General features: G+C 42.2%; 1 long non-coding RNA gene across 1 annotated transcript in view; it reads left to right on the top strand.

Annotated features, from left to right (window-relative positions):
- Positions 1-228: 228 nt before the first annotated feature.
- The window catches only part of LOC132403033 (uncharacterized), a 43,164-nt gene continuing 21,481 nt past the window's right edge, over positions 229-21,911 (top strand). Inside the window, exons 1-2 of the long non-coding RNA XR_009515166.1 lie at positions 229-371; positions 1,727-20,617. This is a non-coding gene — a long non-coding RNA (uncharacterized LOC132403033). The remainder of the gene's footprint in view (positions 372-1,726; positions 20,618-21,911) is intronic.

Here is a 21,911-nt window from a genome sequence, read left to right as displayed (position 1 = left end):
TATAAAAACAATAGAAAGGCTCTAAGAAAGACTAATCCAATCAATTTTGTTTCTTATCAATTCATTTTTCAGGATCTACGAGCACCGTCAAGGAACCAGCATTTAATTACCCATCCTTAGTTTCCCTTGAGGAGGCAGTGCTGAACGGCTCTCTTAGAACACTACAGCCTCTTCTGGCATACACCCACAATGTCATTAGGTGGGACCTAAACCCAGTGACAGTGAAAGGATGACAATGAAGTTCCAAGTCCAGTTGGCGAGCCAGCTTGGAGGGTGACCTGCGTTCGCCGGTGTTCCCATGTGCCTGCTGCCCTTGCCCTTCTCGATGGCAAGGATTATGGGCTTGGGAGGCATTGTCAGAGCCACACCTGGTGAGTAACTGTGTCGTCTCATGTCATTTCTCACACACTGAGGCTGTGGTGAGCTGGTGCTTGGAAGACAGGAATTATACTGTATGTAAATTTCAATATAGCTGTTAGTGACTATAAAGTCTCTTAAGTATTTTAACTGCGCAGTAAAATGTGCTTAACGTATTACATGCACAGGATTGCCTTCAAAGTGTAATTGATACTGTGCTCTCAGCCTTTTGCAGTTCTTGTGGTACTGAATGCCCTAAACTAAAACACTCATTCATTTCAATTTCATACCACCCTTCTTCAGAATTTCTCCTTCATTGTCCAGTTCATGGAAATTGCCTCAGTTTGTTTCGCTCTAACTGGCCAATCAGAGCTGAATTAATGCTAGGAAAGACTCTTCCTAATTGCACACACTTACTCACAGCATTCCACCTGACCCTCCACCTCACTAAGGAGCAATGGTTTGTTATTTCATGCAGTACTGCGCAAATATCTTTAGCACATACCTACAACTAAGGTGCCAAAGACTTTTGCACAGTTCTGTAGTAATTTTATGCATTGCAGTCACCATTCCCAACATCCTTTGTTCCCGCTAGATTTACAAATATGCTTTCTGCTCCACATTGACAAATACAGTACTGTGCTAAAGTCTTAGGCACCCAAGCTATACAGTGTACATGTGCCTAAGACTTTTGCACAGTACTGTATGCCTAAGTGTTGCCACCACCCGCAGATATAGGGCTAATGTACATGTGTAACCAGCTCATGGGCATCCATCCACAAGCTTTCTAATTCTCTCCACTGCTTTTGTCACATCACATGGCTTCACCGCTCTTGATGAATTGCAATTTCTTCCAGACAATCTTTAGGAAGGCAAAGGTGAATGTCTTCAGTCTCCTTCACAAACACGTTTTGCTTGCAATTGATCCTTTTCCCTTACCTAGACACCTTTTCAAGTTTGAGGATCCCAGCTTCACAATTTGAAAGTGATATTTTACATATTTGTCCTCCAGAATTTATTCACAAAACCAACTGAAATGAAAACATTTTTTTCCTAGGACTACAATTTTTGTTTATATTAAAGAGCCTCTTTTTTTGCTAGAAAGACACCTTAACAACTTGACCTTCAGAATTTCTTTTACTAGAGTCACAGAGTCATAGAATATGGACACAGGTCCTTTAGCCCACTAAGTCCTCATTGTATCACTACCATATAACCATATAGCAACTACAGCACGGAAACAGGCCAAATTGGCCCTTCTAGTCCGTGCCGAACGCTTACTATATTTACATAATTACATATACATTTACATTCATCCATACATTAATCCTTCTTTTTACTCTTCTTTATTCTCATAATCTTTCATCAGATTCTACCACTCACCTACACACTGGGAGAAATCTGCTGCAGCCAGTTGATTCGCTGAACCAGAACCATTTGGGTTGTAGGAGAGAACCAGAGCGTCCAGAAGAAACCCATGCAGTCAAAGGGAGAACATGCAAACTCCACACAGATAGCACCAGAGGCCAGGGTTGAATCTGTGCGACCGGCTCTCCATGCTCCATCCCTGAGCGTCCAGAAGAAACCCATGCAGTCAAAGGGAGAACATGCAAACTCCACACAGATAGCACCAGAGGCCAGGGTTGAATCTGTGCGACCGGCTTTCCATGCTCCATCCCAGAGCGGCCTTATTATGTATTCATTTTTAGAACATGAGCTTCACAGACAAGGCCTGTGTATACTGCCTATCCCTCACTGCCCTTGAGAAGCTGTCTGGTGAAGAAACCTTCTTCAAGCAATACTGCTTATGTGAGGGGAAAACCCAGAGAGCCATTGGACAGGGGTTCCATGATTTAGGCCAGCAAAATCAGTACAAAGCCAAATAATCCCAATTTAGGTTGGTGCTTGATTTGGAGGGATTCAGCAAGTGGTGGTATTCTCATGTGCTTGCTGCCCTGGTTCTTCTTGACGATAGTCGTTTGTGGGATGCTGTCAGAGTGGCTGAGCTGAGTAACTACAGTGCATTTTGTGGATGGTACGCTCTACAGATGCACTGTAGGGATTGAATGCTGGGAGTGCTGGATGGTGTACTAACCACATGGGCTGCGTTTTCTTTTTGTTAATGAGCTTCTTGAGCATTTTTCTTTCAGACAGTTGAAGATTAATCCACCACGCTCCTGACTTTGCCATGTAGATGATGCTAATCTTTGGGGTGTTTTATACTTCTCATCTTTTCATCACCTATAAAACTTCCACCTTCATTTATGCTTCTATTTTTGTAGAAGCTCTTGCAATCTTTTATATACACTCAGTAGACAGTTTATTAGGTACCTCCTGCACCTCATAAACTGGCCACTGAGTAACTGTTCTTGGTCTTCTGCTGTTGTGATCCATCCACATCAGGTTTCAAAGTGCTGTGCATTCAGAGATGCTCTTCTGCACACCACTGTTGTAATGCATGGCTATCTGAGTTACTGTCACCTTCCTTTCAGTTTGAACCAGTCTGACCATTCTCCACTGACTTCTCCCACTAACATGGCATTTTTGCCCAAAGAACTGCAGTACTGGCCATTTTTTTTTCCCTTCTCACATCATTCTCTGTAAACTCAAGAGACTGTTGTGCGTGAAAATCCCAGGAGATCAGCAGTTTCTGAGATACTCAAACCACCCCATCTGGCACCAACAACCATTCCATGGTCAAAGTCAGTTAGATCACATTTTGTTCTGATACTTGGTCCGGGTAATATAAGAATTCATTTCTTTTAGAGCAATGACATACTCCCCCTTAGCACTACATATTGATCTGTTGTCTATACATATGCATTGTTCTCTCCCTCTCATTGCAATGTGAATACACCAGTTAAAAGCCATCTCCCGTGTGAGTGCTTTTATCTAATACATCGGTACTTGTGCATAGACACAACAAATTGGCAATGAGTGTGAACCTGAATGTTAGAGAATATCACCAACTGCACCACAGTTACGGGATGAAACAGTGAGAGTTAAACAGCATGAGGAGGCTGCACAGATGTTAACAAAGACGTTAATAACAGTGCACAGTAATAGTGAAAGAGGTGTTGAATTTAAAGTGAAAATAACGTGGCGATGGCTTCAGTCAGGGATGTTGACAAACTTGATAGTGCTAATGAAGACCGCGAATCGTATATTGCGAGAGTTGAACTGTATTGTAACGTAAACAACGCAAGAGAGCAAAAGAAAGTCCCTACACATCTTAGCTTAATGGACCCAAGAACATAGAGTCTCTTACAGAACCTAGTAACCCCTGCAAAGCCAATAAGCAAGATATTCAATGAAATTGTTACAATTTTACAAAATCACTGGAGCCATAAACCACTGGTAATAGCTGAGAGATTTTCGGCCCTTCGAGCCTGCACCGCCATTTTGAGATCATGGCTGATCATCTACTATCAATATCCAGTTTCTGTCTTGACCCCATATCCCTTGATTCCCCTATCCATAAGATACCTATCTAGCTCCTTCTTGAAAGCATCCAGAGAATTGGCCTCTACTGCCTTCCAAGGCAGTGCATTCCAGACCCCCACAACTCTCTGGGAGAAGAAGTTTTTCCTTAACTCTGTCCTAAATGACCTACCCCTTATTCTCAAACCATGCCTTCTGGTACTGGACTCTCCCAGCATCTGGAACATATTTCCTGCCTCTATCTTGTCCAATCCCTTAATAATCTTATATGTTGCAATCAGATCCCCTCTCAATCTCCTTAATTCCAGCGTGTACAAGCCCAGTCTCTCTAACCTCTCTGCGTAAGACAGTCTGGACATCCCAGGAATTAACCTCGTGAATCTACGCTGCACTTCCTCTACAGACTGGATGTCCTTCCTTAACCCTGGAGACCAAAACTGTACACAATACTCCAGGTGTGGTCTCACCAGGGCCCTGTACAAATGCAAGAGGATTTCCTTGCTCTTGTACTCAATTCCCTTTGTAATAAAGGCCAATATTCCATTAGCCTTCTTCACTGCCTGCTGCACTTGCTCATTCACCTTCAGTGACTGATGAACAAGGACTCGTAGATTTAGATTTTACAAAAGAAACCAATCAAAAGATGAAAGCCTTTCTGAATACATTGCAGAACTACTCAAGATTTCCCTGTACTATTACTTTAGAGATGGACTGCTGTATGCATTAAGGGTCAGGCTTGCATGTGGCATGCATAGTCAAAGTGCTTAAAAGAGGCTATTATCTGAAAGAGTCCTAACCTTAGAAGGGGCATTGTCCATTGCAATATTGTTGGAGACTGCAACAAAGAATGCAGCATAACTACAGAAAAGAAGTTAGAATGTGAAATGCACAAAATGTCCCTGAATAGTGCAAAAAGCCAAAGATGTTGTCAAAGTGGCAAATCCTCCCATGATAAGACCATAAGACATAGGAACAGAATTAGGCCATTCAGCCCATCAAGTCTGCTCCGCCATTCCAACATGTCAGATCCCAGATCCCACTCAACCCCATACTCCTGCTTTCTCACCATATCCTTTGATGCCCTGACCAATCAGGAAATGATTAACTTCCACCTTAAATATATGCATGGACTTGGCCTCCACTGCAGTCTGTTACAGAGCATTCCACATCTCTGGCTAAAAAAAATCCTACTTACCTCTGTTCTAAAGGGCCGCCCCTCAATTTTGAAGCTGTGCCCCTTAGTCCTGGATACCCCCACCATAGAAAACATCCTCTCCATATACACCCTATCTAATTCTTTCAACATTTGGTAGGTTTCAATGAGATCCCCCTGCATTCTTCTAACTTTCAGTGAATGCAGGTCCGATGCTCCTCATATGGAGTTGGATACTGGGTCAACTTGTCCATAATTCCAGAGGCTGACTCAGCAGAACTACAGTCTGCTTTCTAATATAACATTAGAGAAGGCCCCTGTGATGCAAAAGACTTACACAGGTGAAAAAGTGTCTCCCAAAGGCAAACTGAAAGTAAGTATGATGTATAGAGGCTAAACACAATAGTTAGAATTTTATGTATTGAAAATTGGAGGGCCAGTGCCTTTCAGAAGTGAATGGTTGAGAAAAATCCAACTAGACTGGCACTCAATCAAAGCTATCAGTGTGACATCAGCCCAAATAGTAGCACTAATCAGAGGCTGGAAGGTTGCTTAATGCTAATGAGAAGGTGCTTGAGAACAGGATTGGTAAACTCAAAGGCAGGAAGGCCAGAAATGAACTGGATGAAACAGCAACACCAAGATTCCATAAAGCACATCTAGTGCCTTAAGCACTACACCCTAAAGTGATGCTGAACTGCAGAGCTGGGAGGCATCTGAAATTGTCTCCAAAGTCGGGTGGAGTGATTGGGCCATGCCCATTGTCCCGGTGATCAAGAAAGGAAAGGCCGGCACCATTCGCATACGTGGTGATTTCAAAGTGAGCATCAAACCAGTGCTGTGTACTATGCAGTATACCCTGCCATTTTTGCACCTTTGGCAGGCCAGGAGAGGCTTTCAGAGATTCACTTGTCACAAACCTGTCTGCAAATGGAGATTGAGGAGTCAACCACAAAGTTCCTCACAATCAACACTCTCAAGGGACTGTTCCAGTATAATCGCCTCGTCTTTGGTGTCACATCAGCTCCAGCAACTTGGCAATAAGCAATGGACAAATTGCTCCTAGATAACCCAGGAACACAATGTTACCTTGATGACATCATCGTGACAGGCAAAAATAATGAAGAAGGCCTCCAGAACCTTGGTAAAGAGCTTACCAGGTTGAGTGAGTATGGTCTATGTGCAAAGAGAGAGAAATATGAGTTTTTCAAGAATGAAATCTCATATTGTGGCCAAATCATTGGCAAGCATGGGTTACATAAGTCACTACAGGCACCCAACTGGAAAATGTATCACAACTCAGGTCATACTTGGGCCTGGTAAACTACTACCACCGGTTTCTCCCAAACATTGCTACGGTGCTGCATCCATTGAATGCCCTGTTACAGACAGGGTCAAAGTGGGAATAGTCAGAAAGATGTGGGGAAAAAAGCATTCAATGAAACAAAGAGGCTAATAACATCTGATAAACTGCTCACCCATTATGACACATCCCTGCCCTTTAGACTAGCATGCATTGTGTCCCCTTATGGCATTAGAGCCGTTTGGTCACACATTATGAAGGATGGATCTGAACAGCCAGTTGTGTTTGCTTCAAGATCACTGACAAGCGCAGAATGCAATTACGCACAGATCGACCGAGAGGCCCTTAGTCTAGTATAGGGAGTAAACAAGTTCCACCACTACCTCAGTCAAAATAACCCCACAGGCACCATTACCCCTGTGGGAGTGCTGTCATCACCATGACAAAGAGTACATATTGACTTTGCTGGGCCACTCTTAGACTCCATGTTTCTGATTGCTGTGGATGCTCATTCGAAGTGGCTGGAGGTTACACCGATGAAGTCAACCACCTCAGCAAAGGCTGTCTTTGCTCTGAGGACTATCTTCGCCAGAAACAGCTTACCAGAACAAACTGTGAGTGACAACGGACCACAATACATGTCAGAAGAAGTCTGACTGTTCATGAAGAAAAGTGGCATCAGACATTTCAAGTTAGCTCCTGCACTTTTCTATAATATATTCCATCTGCCACTTCTATGCCAGTTCCCCACATCTGTTTAAGTTCTTCTACAGAAACCCTGCTTCCTCAAAACTGCCTGGCTCTCCACCTATCTTCATATATCCACAATCTTAGCCACAAAGTCATCAACTCCTTCATCCAGATCATTGAACTACAATGTGAAAAGAAGCGGTCCCAACACCGACCCCTGTGGCACACCAATAGTCACGGGAACCAACCAGAATAGGCCCCCTTTACTCTTTGCCTCCTGCCAGCCAGCCAATGTTCCATCCATGCTAGTACCTTTCCTGTATTACCATGGGCTCTGATTTCGTTAAGCAGCCTCATGTGTGGCCTCTTTTCAAAGGCCTTCTGAAAATCCAAATAAACAACATCCACTGACTCCCCTTTGTCCATCCTGCCTGTTAATTCCTCAAAGAATTTCAAGAAAATTTGTTAGACAAGATTTCCCCTTTAGATAAGAATGCTGACTTTGGCCTATTTTGTCATGTGCCTCCAAGCACCCAGAAATTTCATCCTTAATAATGACTCCCTACATCTTTCCAACCACTGCGCTCAGTTTCTTATGTCTCCCTCTCTTCTTAAAGAATGGAGTGACATTTGCAACTTTCCAGTCCTCAGGATCCATTCCAGAATCTCGTGATTCTTAAAAGATCATTACTAATGCTTCCATAATCTCTTCTTAGTAATAACAACGACATTCACTTCCATCCCCCGACACCTTTGCATTTTGGCATTCTTTAGTGTATCCCACAGTTGAAGACTGATTGAAAATACTTAGTAAATTCATCCGCCATCTCTTTGTCTGCATTACCACCTCTCCAGCATAATTTTCCAGTGGGCCAATATCCACTATGCAGAGCATGTCTGCATGCATTGAGCTGCTGCCACATGATCGACTGATTAGATTTTTGCATTAACAAGCAATTACACAGGTGTGCCTCATGAAGGGGCCACTGAGTGCATATGTTGCTAATTTATTCTCATATTCTGCCTTTTCCCCTGTTATCAATTGTTTAGACATTGAGACAACTAGAGACAAACTTAGAACCATAGAAACAGACCCTTATTGTCCATAGCATCCATGCCAACCACGAAACCTGTTTATGTGAATCCCATTTGCTTAGTTTAAGCCTATGTCTTTCTACACTTTTCTTATCTATGTACCAGTCTGAATGTCTTACATCTGCCTCTACAATCTCTTCAGGCAGCTTACTCTAGTAAACCTCAACTTTCTGTGTGAAAAACCTATCCCTCAGGTCTCTTTTAAATGTCTCCACTCTCACCTCCAACCTGTGGCCTTTGGTTTTGGACTCCCCTGACCTGGGCAAAAGAGTCTAACTACCTTTCCTGTCTATGCCCTTCACCATCCTATAAAGCTCTGTAAGGCCACACCTCAAACTCATACATTGCTGCCTATCCTGCCTCTCCTTATAATTACAGATCTCCATTCGAGGCAACGCCCTGGTGTTTGCACACCAAGGAAATGGGGAAGCGGCTTTGATGGATTGGTTACCTTTCTCCTTCTTTTGGTTCATGTATCTAACTATTCTAATGTTACACATTCATCTTTTATATGTGCTGAGTTCTCACTGGAGAAATTTGAGGAGCATTGGTTTGAGGAAGTACTGTAGTGTCAGAGGTGCTGTTTCCTAGATGCAATTATGTCACCATCTACCCACTTTAGTGGGTCATAGCACTGTTCAAAGTATAATAGAGGGGTTATTGACTCATTCCTAGCCATTAATACTTCCTTGTCTAGCACCAATAGAGGTAGGCTTAGAATCCGAATCATTATCAAAATCATGTTTATTATCATTGTCTTTCAGGATGTGAAATTTGTTGTTTTGAGGTGGCAGTTGAGTGCAGAGACATAAAATTAAATCAAGTCAAGTCAAGTCACTTTTTATTGTCATTTCGACCATAAGTGCTAGTACAGTACACAGTAAAAACGAGATGTTTTTCAGGACCATGGTGCTACATGAAACAGTACAAAAACTACACTGAACTACGTGAAAACAACACAGAAAAAGAAACTACACTAGACTACAGACCTACCCAGGACTGCATAAAGTGCACAAAACAGTGCAGGCATTACATTAAATAATAGACAAGACAATAGGCACGGTAGAGGGCAGTAGGTTGGTGTCAGTCCAGTCTCTGGGTCTTGAGGAGTCTGATAGATTGGGGGAAAGAAACTGTTACATAGTCTGGTCGTGAGAGCCCGAATGCTCCGGTGCCTTTCCCCAGATGGCAGGAGGAAGAAGAGTTTGTATGAGGGGTGTATGGGGTCCTTCATAATGCTGTTTGCCTTGCGGATGCAGCGTGTGGTGTAAAAGTAGATAGATAGATACGATTGTCTGGCATGCTGTGCACAGATTGGCCACAATGTTTCCTACATTACTACAGTGACTTTACTTCAAAAACATTTATTTCGCTGTGACGGGTGATGGGGTGCGCTGAGGTTGGCGACGGGTGCTGTACAAGATCTGATGGGGTGGAAGAAGCTGGAGCAGGGAAATTCAGGACTGAGAAACCTCTCCACCGCACATCATTTAAAATTCAACACAGACTGTACATTTCAGACCACCGAAAGGCAATCTCATGGATTTACTCAAGAATCCTGGCCTGGTGACATTGTCAGGACCATGACTGAAGTTTGTCGGCAAGTTCAAGGAGCAGGCCATGTAATATTTGCAACAGCAGACCCAAGGTGAGAGGCTAGGGTAAGTGCTAAAGATGGGACTTCCTTTACGCTTCCCTTTAGAACTGAGACAGTCTACATAAGGAATCTTTTGCTCTCCTGTTTGGTCAGACTTGGCCTTGATTTTCCCTCTCTCTTGTTCTTCTGTCTCCTTCTCCATATCCATCTCCCCTGCCCGGGGTCTTCTGCCATAAATAGCGGAGATTGGTTTACTTCCATTTGCTTTTCACTTTCCCCTCCTTGGGCAACCACGGAACTTGACCACGTAGGAGGCAGGAGTCCGCAGCAGTTTTAACAGCCCATCCCCTTCCAAGCTAGCTTCTGGATCAAAGTCTGAGATCAAGTGTTGTACTGGTGTCTATATACTACAGGCTTTATTCTCTCTCCTTTATCAGAGTGCTTTGTGCTGTACCACAGCTCTGCCCAACCTAACTTGAGGACTCTTGGCTGCCCACAGGGCAATTAAAGTGCAATTGCTTCACTTCTTAGGTCAATTTGCCCCCACATTCTTGCTTCTGAATCATAAGTCTGTGGATTTCAGTCTCATTCCGGAACAGCAGCACATAATGAGAGGTTGCATTGTACAGCGTACTGGTTTAGATGTTAAGCTGTAGTTCTGATTGCCTGTTCAGTGAAAATATAAAACCCCATAAATTACTCTAAATGGAGTCCTTGTATCTCAGTCAATGTTCCACCCTCAACCGACACCACAACTATCAGTTTAAACCATCATTGACCTCACCTGCTGTTTGCAGGTTTTCGTCTGCATATGAAGTGCCAATGAGTGTGATTTAACTCCAAGAGATAATTAATTAAATGTGAAATGCTGTTCACTGTCCCAAGACTGATACCGTTATGTAAATACTTTGTTACCAATGAAGTAAAGATTTTTTTTCCTGAACTTTTGTGAGGCCATATCAATTTTGAGTGAAGATTTATGGAATCACTTTAACATTGTCAATATTTAGAAAATTACTTTGATTTACTGAGGAATACATCAAATTTCTGTCAGAATCTGCTTCATCTAACTACTTCCTCAAAAAAGACCCTGTGCTTTTCACAAATCATCTTTGCAAAATCATCTTTCATAATCAATTCCCTCCTTCCGGCCAAAATAGGGCCTGTGCGAAACATTACCATGGTCGACATATTCTGTATAGACCAAGAAACCATATATTTCACTTCTTTTATGTCTTATGCATTTGTTTTTTTTTGTCTTGAATGTGATTCTGGAATTGTTGTAGCCTGTGATCTGCAGTTTGGAGGTGGTTTTGCTGCTTCAGCACTCAGCAGTCTCCAAGAGGATTCCAAGAAACAGAGGCAGGGTGTGTGAACCTCTTGGTGAGAAGGCTGCAGGACAGGGTGTGAGCTGATTTTCGACTCCATTTCTTTGATTAAAGCTTCCATTGTTCACCGATTAAAGCAATGAGGGAGATTGAAACGTGGAAGGAGAGTGCCAGCTGCCTCCCATTTGATTATTAAGGGATTGGACACACTAGAGGCAGGAAACATGTTCCCGATGTTGGGGGAATCCAGAACCAGAGGCCACAGTCTAATAATAAGGGGTAGGCCATTTAGAATGGAGTTCAGGAAAAACTATTTCACCCAGAGAGTTATGGATCTATGGAATGCTCTGCCTCAGAAGGCAGTGGAGGCCAATTCTCTGGATGCTTTCAAGAAAGAGTTAGACAGAGCTCTTAAAGATAGTGGAGTCAAGGGATATGAGGAGAAGGCAGGAACGCGATACTGATTGTGGATAATCAGCCATGATCACATTGAATGCTGGTGCTGGCACGAAGGGCCGAATGACCTACTCCTGCACCTATTGTCTATTGTCTATTATCACTGGTGGGATCACATGGCTACCAGAGAGGGAAGACTGCCTTTTGATTGCTGGTGGGATCACTCGGCTACCGGAGAGGGGAGACTGCCCATTGGTCATTGGTGGAATCACTCTGCTGTTGGAGAGGGGAGAGCCTGCTGCTGTGCCTGGAGAATGTTACCCAGGTTTTCTGTGTTTTGGATGTGGACTTGGACTATGGACTTTTTTTCAGTCTTATAGTTTTTTATGGTCTATGTTTTTCACCTGATCTTTCTCGTTTAATTGTGTGTGCGGGGGAGGCAGATTCAGGGGTCGATGTGCCTGTTCTGTTTTTGTTTGTAGTTTTTGTGCGGAAAGCGGGGATTTGGAGGTTGAGGATCGTGATGCCGTTCTTCTCTTTGTTTCATGGCTACCTGGAGGTTCAAGTAACACACATGATTCTAGAGAAACTCAATGAACAAGGAGCAAACTATGAAGGAAGCTTGAGAGGTGAAGTTTTGGGTCAAGGACTTTCATCTGGATTAAGCTAGATGAAGTGCCTCAGCCTGAAACACTGACTGTCCATCACCCCCAACAGATGCTGCCTGACCTGCTGAGTTCCTCCAGCATCTTGCATGTCCTTCCAGATTCCAGCATCTGCAGTCTTTGGTGTCTCTAACCTCTTTTCTAAGACCATAAGATCGCAGGACACAGGAGCAGCATTAGGTCAATCAACCCATCAAATCTATCTAACATTCGATCAGTGCTGATTTATTTTACCTCTCAACATCAATCTCCTACCTTCTCTCCGTAACCTTTGACATCCTGACTAATCAAGGACCTATCAAACACCGCTTTAAGTATACCCAATATCTTGGCCTACATAGCCAACTGTAGTAATGAACTCCACTGAGTCACCATACTCTGGCTAAAATTTCCTCCTCATCTCTGTTCTAAAGGGACATCTTTGTATTTTGAGGTTGTGCCTTCTGGTCCTAGACTGTCTCACTGCTGGGAACATATTCTCCACATCCAGTCTATCTAGGGTGTTCAATATTCAATAGGTTTCAATGCGAGACCCCTTTCATTTTTCTAAAGTATAGTGAGTACAGGCCCAGAGCCGTCAAAATCTGCTCAGAACCAAAAACTTTAATTCTTAAAATCATTATCTGGACACTCTCTAATGCCAGTACATCCTTTATTAGATATAAGGCCAGAAACTGCTCACAATACTCCATATGTGGTCTGATAAAAGTCTTACAAAGTCTCAGCGTTCCATTCTTGCTTTTATCTTCCAGTATTCTTGAAATGAACGTTAACGAAGCAATTGTCTTCCTTACTATCGCCTCAACCTTCAAGTTAACCTTCAGGGAATTCTACACTAGGACATCCAAGTCTCATTGCACCTCTGATTTCTGAATTCACTTCTCATTTATAAGATAGTCTTTGCCTTTTCCTTATACATCAGTGTAATATCATGTACTTCCATTTCTCACTCCTTTCTCCATTCTCCTGATCTGTCCAAGTTCTTCTGCAGACTTTCTGCTTTAGTCCTATCTGCCCCTATACCGATCTTTATATCTGCAAACTACCAAAACCATTAATTCTCCTAGGTAGAATATTAACATATAACGTGAAAAGATGTGGACCCACCAGCAACCCCTGCAGAACACCACTCACCACCAGCAGCCAGCCAAAAAATGCCTCTTTTATTTCCACTCTTTGCCTCCTGCCAGTCAATCTATATTCTGGCCATGTTAATATCTTTCCTGTAATACCATCGTTTGTTTATCTTGTTTTGCAGGTTCACGTGCACACCTTATCAAAGGCCTTCTGAGAAACCAAGTAAATAATATCCATTGACTCTCCTTTGTTTGTCCTGTCTGTTATTTCCTTAAAGAATTCCACCAGATTTGTCAGGCAAGGTTTCCCCTTAAGGAAACCATGCTGACTTTGGTCCGTTTCTTCATGTACATCCAAATAACCCAAAGCCTCATCCTTAAAAATGGCTTCTAACATCTTGCCAATCAGTGAGGTCAGGCTAACTAGCCTATAATTTCCTTTTGTCATTAATTGTCTTTTGCCTCCCACCCTCTTTAAGAGTGGAGTGTTATTTGTGATTTTCTAGTCCTCCAGAATCTAGTCATTCTTGAAAAATCACTACTATTACCTCCACAATCTCCTCAGTTAGCTCCTTCTGAAGAGTGAGGTGCAATCCATCTGGGCCAGCTAACTTATCTACCTTCAGACCTTTCAGCTTCCAAAGCACTAGTTCACATTCTGAAGGTAATAATTTGTACTTACATTCTAAAGGTAATAGTTTGTGTTTTGGATAATGGTTCACGTGTCTGCCTCAATGAAGAATGTTGTTTGTGGATTGTACTGCATTGGGTATCACATTTCCAAAAAAAAATGTTATCTCTGACGAATTTCTCCCCCTTGTGATTTAAAAGTTATATCAATGGGATGCTCATAAAATTGAAGATGCAACACCATTCCTGCAGAGCACTGACCAATCCATTCTAAATTAGCAAGAGTCTGTTGAGGACATCTCTCATCCCTACCAAAATGGGGCTGCAGCGCGTTAAAATGAGGATGGTCACACCTTCACTGATCCCATTGCTTTCCTGACATATTCTTAAGTTAATCTTGCTCTTTCAAAGAGGCTTGCAGAACACTCACGATAAGGAACCCATGTCTTTGATCAAATTGGCAGACTAGTTCAATGATGCAATAAGAAATTTTGGTTGAGAGGCCCATTTGTGATCGCACTCTCAAACCAGCTCTCACAGGAAATGGATGGTTATGTGGAAAGGGTCCTGACAAGCAAGGATTTAAACTTAATCTTAATGTTCCTTGTAAACGAGAGACAGTGGAAATATCTGGGGTTCCTCCTCCTCCAAACTCACTCAAAATGAGAGGTGATTTTAAATATATTTAGATCCCAAGGTGCTTGACACAGAATTAGAATCGGGTTTAATATTATCAGCATATGTCATGAAATTTGTTGTCTTTGTGGCAGCAGTACAATGCAATGCATAATAATAGAAAAAAATACTTGAATTACAGTATGTGTGTGTGTGTGTGTGTGTGTGTGTGGTAGCGTTCATGGGTTCAATGTCCATTCAGAAACTGGATAGCAGAGGGGAAGAAGTGTGTGCCTTCAGGCTTGCTGATGAGCAATGAGAACAAGGCATGACCTGTGTGATGGGGGTCTTTAATAAAGGATGCCATGCTTTGAGGAGCCGCTCCTTGAAGATGTCCTGGATAACTACAGAGACTGGTGCCCATGATGGAGCTGACTAAGCTTACAGCTCTCTGCAGCTTATTTTGAACCTGCGCACCACGCCCCCCCCACCAAACGTAGATGGTGATGTAGCCAGTTAGAATGCTCTCCATGGTACATCTCTAGAAATTTGTGAGTGTCTTTGGAGGCATACCAATTTCCTCAAACTCCTAATGAAATATAGCCACTGTTGTGCCTTCCTTCTAGCTGCTTTGATATGTTGGATCCAGGATAGATAGATCATCTGAGATTTTGAGACTCAGGAACTTGAAGTTTCTCACTCTTCCCATGTCTGATCATTTTATGAAGACTGGTGTGTGTTCCCTGATCCTACCCTTTCTGAAGTCCACAATCAGTTCTTTGATCTTACTGACGTTGCTGCAACACCACTCAACTGGCTGATATATCTCACTTTTCAGACATGACCATGCATATAGATGAGGGTAGTGCAGTGGATGTGATCTGCATGGATTTTAATAAGGCATTTGACAAGGTTCCACAAGGTAGACTTATTCAGAAAGTCAGAAGGCATGGGATCCAGGGAATTTTGGCCAGGTGGATTCAGAATTGGCTTGCCTGCAGAAGGCAGAGGGTCATGGTGGAGGGAGTACATTCAGATTGGAGGGTTGTGACTAGTGGTGTCCCACAAGGATTGGTTCTGGGACCTCTACTTTTAGTGATTTTTATTAATGACCTGGATGTGGGGGTAGAAGGGTGGGTTGGCAAGTTTGCAGATGACACAAAGGTTGGTGGTGTTGTGGATAGTGTTGAGGATTGTTGAAGATTGCAGAGAGACATTGATAGGATGCAGAAGTGGGCTGAGAAGTGGCAGATGGAGTTCAACCCAGAGAAGTGTGAGGTGGTACACTTTGGAAGGACTAACTCCAAGGCAGAGTACAAAGTAAATGGCAGGATACTTGGGAGTGTGGAGGAGCAGAGGCTTCTGGGGGTACATGTCCACAGATCCCTGAAAGTTGCCTCACAGGTAGATAGGGTCATTAAGAAAGCTTATGGAGTGTTAGCTTTCATAAGTCGATGGATAGAGTTTAAGAGTCACGGGGTAATGATGCAGCTCTATTACACTCTGGTTAGACCACGCTTGGAGTACTGTGTCCAGTTCTGGTCACCTCACTATAGGAAGGATGTGGAAGCATTGGAAAAGGTACAGAGGAGATTTATCAGGATGCTACCTGGTTTAGAGAGTATGCATTATGATCAGAGATTAAAGGATCTAGGGCTTTACTCTTTGGAGAGAAGGAGGATGAGAGGAGACATGATAGAGATATACAAGATATTAAGAGGAATAGATAGAGTGGACAGCCAGCTCCTCTTCCCCAGGGCATCACTGCTCAATACAAGAGGACATGGCTTTAAGGTAAGGGGAGAAAAGTTCAAGGGGGATACTAGAGTAAGGTTTTTTACTCAGAGAGTGATTGGTGCTTGGAATGCACTGCCTGAGTCAGTGGAGGAGGCAGATACACTAGTGAAATTTAAGAGACTACTAGACAGGTATATGGAAGAATTTAAGGAGGAGGGTTATATGGGAGGCAGGGTTTAAGTGTTGGCACAACATTGTGGGCCGAATGGCCTGTACTGTGTTGTACTGTTCTTTGTTCATTGTTCTTTGTTCTTTAGCACACCCTCTCCATTTGAAATTCTGCCAACAATAATTGTATCATCAGCAAATTTATTTTGAGCTGTGCCTAGCCACACAGTCATGGTTCTGGAGACAACAGAGTAGTGGGCTAATCACACATCCCCGAGGAGCAGTAGATACTGTGAATATGTTTCCTATGGTAAGAAAGTCCTGTGTTAGAGCAGCTTAAGTTACAGAAATTTGTCTTCCAGAATTTGCAACTCACTACCAAAAACTGCAAAACTAAATAAAAATAAGCTCATATGAATTTTAATGAGGAAAAGTAAATAAATAAACATATTTTATTTCAACGCACATTTCTTGACACATTCACAAATAACAGAAAATCACAATATGGACCACTTTCGGGGAGCACAGCCTGCCATAATGCGGGAACAACCTTTATCTATGATTAGGGAGTTTAGTCTCATGATACATTTAAGACTGGAATGAAGGAAAATGTCTTCTCTCAAAGGTCCTATGTCTTTGGAACTCTCTACCCCTATAAAGCTGTGTCGTTAAGTAGATAATAGATTATTGGACTACATGGGGGAATCAAACATTTTGGGAATGAAATAGGAAAGTAGAATTTGGCTAATGGTTAAACATTCATCATGAGTGATGAGTAGGCATGAAGAACTTATTGCCTCATCTCCTTATATCCTGCTACTCACTGAAATGATTTCCAAGCAGAATTGCACACTGGCATTACAGTGGGGTGGGGGACGTTCTGTGGGCAGCAATCACCAGCATCTTCCGATGTGAGCCATTGAACCTCTTGGATCATTTAGCACCAAACTTGCTTTTGCATGACAGGACACATGAATAGGAAGGTGCGCTGGGAAAGGGAAATGCATGCATTGCAAGATTATCTGGGAAAGTGTAGCAGCAGCCCACTAGATTGTTTGGAAAGCAAACTCCTTCATTACACTCCAGTAAAAGAAAAAGGTCATGAATCCCATATAATGAAACGTTAGGTATTCCTTCAGTAAAGAAAAATATCAGACACTGAATCACCATAAGGGGAGCAGGTTATTTTTATCTAATCTGTGGAGGAGAAAACATGTATTATGCAATATACTTGGAGGAAAGAGGAATTTATATTTTTCTCAGCCAACATGCATATTACAGCACCAAGAAAAATAATAGAAACCCCATATTAGACTTCTGGAGAAAAAGGATTGTGAAACCTTTTCTTTTATTCTTCCATGGAAATGATTTGCATGATACTAACTTCACTTTTTTTTTAAGTGAAGTGTACCTACCTTAATTCACTTGCTCAGGTAGTTTCAGAAGAACTGAAGACAGTACTGGCATTTTGCATGTTTGGCTCATGTAACTAATCAGGGAGAAAAAGGGATCATCAAAAGGTGTGGAATACCTCAACCATTATATCAGTACTTTGCAGTGTCTTGCTCAGTCTGTGCTAAGTTGATTTAGGTTTGAATTTAGATCATTCTGCTTTGCTAATTGAATAATGTTGTAACTTGTCTTCCCATTTAGCTAGCCTGCTGCCACTGTCATAGCTCCTACTCAAATCACTTAAATTATTGTGGTAATCACAATGAATGTAAGTAATGAAAACAATGCAAGTCTGTAACACCCTTCCAGAAGTCTTAAGACAACTTAAGCTCTAAAACCCAGGTTGAGCTTGCAGTGCAATATTAAGCGTGTGCTACAGGGCAATAATACCATTTTCAGAATATTAAAAATGTCATTAAACCAAAGTCCCATCTACCCTCTTAGATAAATTCAAGTAATCTCAGGGCAATGTTAGGGAAGTCATCATTTAATCCTCAAGCAATATCATGATTAATTGATCATTATCATTTTGTGTTAATTTAAGATTATCATGCATATGTATTCCAACAATGTTTCAGGGCATTTTGTGAATGGTGCTACATAATTCTTATTGTTTCAACTCCTGTCAAATCTTTGTTGGCCTCTAATTTGAAGAAGACATTTTGCATGTATTTGTCCAACAAGTTGTTGTACATTTTGTTGCCTTTAGAAGTAATATGCCATGCGTCCCCAATCTTAATGTTTCCTCCTTCAGCACCAACTTACCCCTGTTTGGAAAGAGAGGCAGAGCTCCAACATACACAAAATGCTGGAGGAACTCAACAGGCCAGGCAGCACCTATGGAAAAGAAGAAGCAGTCAACGTTTTGGGTTGAGATCCACCATGTCAGACCTCCGCCTGGTCTATATATATTTTATTGGAGCGGAGGGCAAACAAATGGGCATCGGCATTATTTTGCAGACAGGCAGGTACTTTCATTAAGCGGTGTAGTGAAATGGCAGTAAGTCCTCCAGCTCCCTAAAACATTGGTGGTGACGTGGCCAAGCCAAACACAGAGAGTCATGGAACGCTGTATGACACCGATGCCAATTTCCCAGTGCAACAAAATTTCATCATAAATGAGGAAGTCTTTAGGGTAGACAATGGAATTTAAGTGGATGATAATGAGGAGGAAGTGAATGTACTTCATTTCTATTCAGTACTGCACGGTATTAAGTATCAGCAGTACACAGCAATTCCCATTGAGGGTGGGTTTCTAGAAACCATAAAACAAGGCGCATGTACTGCAGTCATTGTATGGTGGCCTGATCACCAACTATAGGAAGGAGATCATTCAGCTAGAAACGATCCAATTAAGGTCCACAAGAGTGATCTCTAGACTGCAGGGTTTGAGTTATAAGCGGAGACTAAGTAAGATTTTTTCCCCCAGAGCATAGGGGGTTGAGGTGTGTCCCATCAAGGAAGAAATACTGAGGTTTTATAAAGACATTGGCCAGACCACACGGAGCATTGTGAGGAGATTTGGGCCCTATATCTAAGAAAGAATGTGCTGGCACTGGTGAGAGTCCAGAGGAAGTTCATGGGAATTACCCTAGAAATGAAAGGGTTAATATATGAGGAGCATTTAATGGTCTGGGCCTCGACTCACTGGAGGTAAAAAAAAAAATGAGGGAGTTGTGAATGACAATGCAGAGTAAATGTTTCCTCCAGATGAATGCCAGAAAGATGGATACCATAACTTTTGGATCACTCGTTGAACTCCCTTCCTTGCATCTCTGGTTGAATTCTCTCTCCCTGCTGAATCAAATGCTGCAAAATGACAGTCGCTTGTAAAGGTGAGTTTCACATTCCACATGAGAACATCGAACAGTACGACAGAGGAACAGGCCCTTCAAGCCATCTTGTCATGCTGAACTAATTAAACCAGCAATTAAATGACCAACTAAATTACCCCTTCTGCTGACACAAGGTCCATGATCCTCCATTCTCTACAGATGTCATGTGCCTATCAAAGAGCCTCCACTACCATCCCTGGCAGCACACCCACCACTCTCTGTCTAATAAAGCTTCTTCTTTGAACTTACTCCCTTTTCCCTAAATGCATGCCCTCTACTATTAAACATTTCATCCCTGTGAAAAGTCACTGGCTGCCTACTCCATGTAATCCACTAACACTCTTATACATTTCAATCAGGTCTGTCCTCGGCCTCCACTACTCCAGAGAAAATAATCCTAATTTGTCCAACCTCTCCCTAAAGCACACAATAATATGGGCAGCATACCAATAAGCTTCCCTGTACTCTCTCCAAGGCCACTGCATCCTTCCTACAATGGGGTGACCAGAATTGAATGCAGTACTTCAGATGTGGCCTAACCAGCGTTTTTAAAATTACTCAAGCCTCTGTAACTGTGGCAAGATACATTTGACTCTTGATCTCAGTATCACGAGTAATAACGACTATGTCCTCACCTTCGCCACTTCTGTGTATTATTCACTTGTATCCTTGATACCGCAGAAACTTAAATTAACACTGGATAATTCCTCAATGGATGGTTCCTTGTTCAACCATACCCTTTCCAGTATTTACTGTTAGGAGTGATGCCTAATGTAACATTTGTCATCTGACATATTTCAAGTTTCTGAGACCTTGTTACGCAGGGAGCTGGAAATCTGAGCAATAGGGAGATTATAGCTGGAAATGTCCATTTAATATTGCCCAATATATTTTAAGGAGACATGCATGCTTTTGTCGTTGGAATAAAGCTTAAACTCCAATACTTCTCCATTTCAGTTTAAGATGGCACTGGTGATGCCCGGCGACTACTTACTGGCAGCAAAGGCAAAGCAAAGAAAGCTACTAAATACCTTATTAATAATACTTTATTGACAGCAATCAACGCTAACAATGGAGAGGTGAGTAGTGGCAGAGGCGCGGGTGAGAAATGGTCGAGGAAAGTAGAGATGAGCGGGGCAGAGGTAGAGGCAAGGGGAAGGCATGGTCCAGGCAAGGGAAGGTAGAGGAGGGGTTGAAGCCAAGTCAAGGCAGAGGTGTGGCATCCCCAAGAGTGAGGAAAGTCCCAGTATTAATTTAAGCACTGGCCCAAATCGTAGCAGCGGGTGTCAGGCCCCAGTGGTTATAGAGCAGGGAATTGCCTGACGTTTGGATGATTAAAGCACCAGGCTTTGTTCTGCTGGAGACAGTGGGACTGGAAACCAACTAGAAACCAGGAATCAGAATAATGCGCCTTCAATTTAACCCTGATGCATTTACTGCCTTAATGTTTAATGTCAAGTTCCTTCCCGCACCTTGTTTGATGCATCAGGCTGCAACTTGGCTGTTTCTTTAGCATTTGTCATTTATATGAGGCCGAGTTGCTAGCTTGACACTCAACCCAGCATGGACTGAAAGCAGGCAAGGAGCCAGCTGGATTGAGGTGACTTAACTTACTACCTGATATGGAGAATGGACCACAGCCATTATGCTCAAAACCTGAACCAGAGCTGTCTGCCTGTTTTTCCAAATATTCATCAATTTCTGCTTGCTGCACATTTTCAGAATTCAAATGAATGGATGTCTACTGTCTGGTTGAAACTATTCACTGACTGGCAATTCAGAATTTACACCTACAACTATTCAAATTAAATTTGTGGCTAATAATCAAAAATTGCTTGTGGCTTTCCTTCCGTTTTAGTTTGTCACCATGAGATTGTCATGTTGAATTAACAGGGTTTTTTTTATGTCTGCCATTTAAATTGTAACTCTTTCTGATTCATGAGAAATATCCCAATGTAGACAGTGCTCCAGGGGAAGGAGGAGTCCGGAAGTATAAAATAATTAAGGGAAGGTTAATAATATTTGCATCCCAGATACCTTTAAGACATTTCCAGTCTTGCCTAGATTCAATTCGGATATTGAGAAAGTGCAATTTTTTGAATGCTTTGTGGGTTTATCTGCCCCAGTGAAACTGAATTATCTGAGAATCTGGATCGCTCCAGGGTATTCCGCAATCATATACATTTCAAGGTGTTGTCAGATATTCTTGAATCTCGCTCAAGTTCAAATCAGATGTTTAATAATAATGAATATAATCTACTTCTCTTACTAGGGCTGAAAGTAAGCTCAATATATATTTGGAAAAGTTTATAACTCAAGACTGAGAGATGTAGAAACATTTATGAAATTAAAAATATTATTATAGAGATAATA

Source organism: Hypanus sabinus, chromosome 12, assembly GCF_030144855.1.
Source record: "Hypanus sabinus isolate sHypSab1 chromosome 12, sHypSab1.hap1, whole genome shotgun sequence".
Taxonomy (NCBI): Eukaryota; Metazoa; Chordata; class Chondrichthyes; order Myliobatiformes; family Dasyatidae; genus Hypanus; species Hypanus sabinus.
The sequence above is the reverse complement of the archived record's forward strand: the minus strand, read 5'-3'. Positions and strand labels throughout refer to the sequence as shown.